General features: G+C 35.0%; 1 long non-coding RNA gene across 1 annotated transcript; it reads left to right on the top strand.

Moving 5' to 3' along the window:
• The first annotated feature begins 1,207 nt into the window (after window positions 1–1,207).
• On the top strand, window positions 1,208–1,882 carry LOC138278742 (uncharacterized). Its single transcript, XR_011200826.1, has 3 exons — window positions 1,208–1,312; window positions 1,665–1,753; window positions 1,854–1,882. It is a non-coding gene; the product is annotated as an uncharacterized lncRNA (long non-coding RNA).
• The last annotated feature ends 861 nt before the right edge of the window (window positions 1,883–2,743 follow it).

The raw sequence follows: 2,743 nt of genomic DNA, 5'->3' as shown, positions 1-2,743 counted from the left end.
CTTCCTAAGAAACCTAAAATGATTCATAAAAGAGGTAAAACTATAAGAAATGAAGTCTGTAAAAGTTTCTTACCACCTCTAATGGAAAGTAAAACAACATGGCTTCCGAATAAAATTGCGGGTTTCTATAGGTGTGGTAATTGTAATATGTGCAGTATGGCATTGCATAAAACCACTGAATTCAGCTACAATGGTAGTGACAAATATAAAATCTCCACTTTTATTAACTGCAATACGAAATTTGTGGTATACATATTGGAATGCATATGTGGCCAGATATATGTGGGCAGCACAATAAGGCCCTTGAAGGAACGTATTCAAGAACATATCAGAGCCCTAAGAAATTATGACATAGCATCACCGCTAGTACGGCATGTTAAAGATAAACATCCAGTAACTGAGGTTCCATTAATAAAATATATGGGTATAAATCAAATCCCGGTGGACGCTAGGGGTGGCAACAGAACATTGGACTTGCGTAAAAATGAAGCAAAATGGATTATCAAATTAAGAACGATTGAAATGGGCATGAATTTGGATGATGAGTTGTACCATTTCCTCTGAATATATCCATTTGGCATACTATGAATGTAGAACAACACACAAATGATATGAGTCACTAACTTTGTCAATATCTTTTCTATTTCGTGTCCTTGAAAGATAGGGAGGGTTCTTTCCCTTCTCATTTGAATTTTCTATATGTTGGGAAGACCGGTTACGACTTCACTCTATATGTTCACTGAGGTGACATTTGTGTACATATTGGGGGTAGAAATTACTTTACCATCATGATATTGGGTGGTTGAAAATGTATTTCTTTGGTTGGCAAATGGGTGACAATTTGTCTTTATTGGGGGGTAATATTTACAAAATATGAACCACTTCAAAATGGCCGCCGCGGTTGCATAGGCAGGTGCTTTTTCCTTTTTTTTCCGGTTAATGAATTATGTTTAAGTGCTAACGCGGTGTTTAAAATAACGGCGAAGGATTTGAAGTATTGAAATCGTCGTCTTAGAATGTCTACATACGATATAGACGATATTTCGTCCTGACTTTGTGTTAGTTTTTACTCAATAGGAACCACTTCAAAATGGCCGCCGTGGTTCTATGGGTAAGCTTCTGTCCGCTGTTAGTGCTAATGAACTCGGTTTGAGTACTAATGTGGCGCGCAAAATGCCGGCGAGGGATGTACACTTCCTTTGGAAAAGTCGGGGAGAGTGAGACGAGGTACAGAGGCCCTCGATGCTCTCGCCGAGATACATCGGGAAATAGAACAGGGACGAGATTTAAGAACAGAGAGAGAGGCATATAGGTAAGTGTATGGTAGAAGTTTGGGAAATGTATTCTATGTAATTCAATGAAAAATGGAGCATTATTAGAATGCTGGCTCCATTACCAGGATAGTGTGGAGACATTGGTATAAAAAATGATTATATAGGAATTGAGGTCCTTTTAGGGAGGAAATTTGATTTATTGTAATTATTTGTATTTCAATTGGTTCCTCAATACATGAGATTTGCGAATTCAATGAAAAACGGAGCACTATTAGAATGCTGGCTCCATTACCAGGATAGTGTGGAGACATTGGTATAAAAGATGATCACATACGAATTGAGTTCCTTTTAGGGAGGACATTGGATTTATTGTAATTATTTATATTTCAGTTGGTTCCTCAATACATGAGGTTTACGGTTCCTGTAATTTAGATTCATTTTGAAGACAGCAAGGAAGTGACTGATTATGATTAAAACAGGTCAGTAATTGCACTATAGTACACTTTATTGGCATTCCCTAAATTTTGCCAAGTGAAATGGGAGTAACTAAATTATCACGTTCCCCCTCCTTCTTTATAGAGGATGATAAATGGTATATGATTATACGGACATAGAAGCAAATAAAGGTATATATTTATTAGACTCTTTTTCCTCACCATTATACAATGAGGGGTTATTCTGGGCTAAAAGTAGTTTACGTTTGAAAGAAAAGAAATTTTAGACATAAATTGATCGAATGCCAACGAAAAAGAAATTCATTTACACTTGGGCTTGCATGTTGCATGGCTAACTATCGCTGTGGCTTCAACAGACCTATTCTTGGGGACATGGGAAATATATTGTTGGATACTTCAAATAAACACTTCACCACTGAGGTTGTGGTGGTGGTTTTCTTCCTTTTCTCTGAAGTTTCTTGTTTAGCTTCAAACCAAGAGAAATAGTATAAATAATATGCATTTTTAAGAGCTTGTGTACTTAATTGACCAAAGAATTTATCAGTTTTTTGTATTTTGGAAAGGGAAAGGATAAAATATTGGATGTGTATTTATTTTAATATTTGTATATATTGTATATATATATTTGTTGTAATTGATTGTTATATGTTGTGATTCTCTCAGCCTTGAAGAAGTCCAGTCAGGACGAAACACGTGTCGGCTGATGGCTTTTCATTCTTTTTCTACATTTTGTGTATATATGTTTATATGTTTATGTGTAGGCTGATGGCTTTTCATCCTTTTTCTACATGTTGTGTATATATGTTTATATGTCTATGTGTATAATATGATATATTCTTTTGTATTAAAATTCTCTATTTGCATGGACATTTCTGTTTGGTTAGTTTTATATGAGTACATGGTTTTTCTCTTTGGTTAGTTATTGTTTTTTTCAGAAAAGGAAGATTTATCAATTAGCAATTTAGTTTGATCATACTAGATTCTCTCATGTCATCTCATTTTGATAATATAATA

This window comes from Pleurodeles waltl, unplaced genomic scaffold, assembly GCF_031143425.1.
Source record: "Pleurodeles waltl isolate 20211129_DDA unplaced genomic scaffold, aPleWal1.hap1.20221129 scaffold_56, whole genome shotgun sequence".
In the NCBI taxonomy this organism is placed as follows: Eukaryota; Metazoa; Chordata; class Amphibia; order Caudata; family Salamandridae; genus Pleurodeles; species Pleurodeles waltl.
Note: the sequence above shows the minus strand (reverse complement) of the source record. Positions and strands in the feature narration are given on the sequence as shown.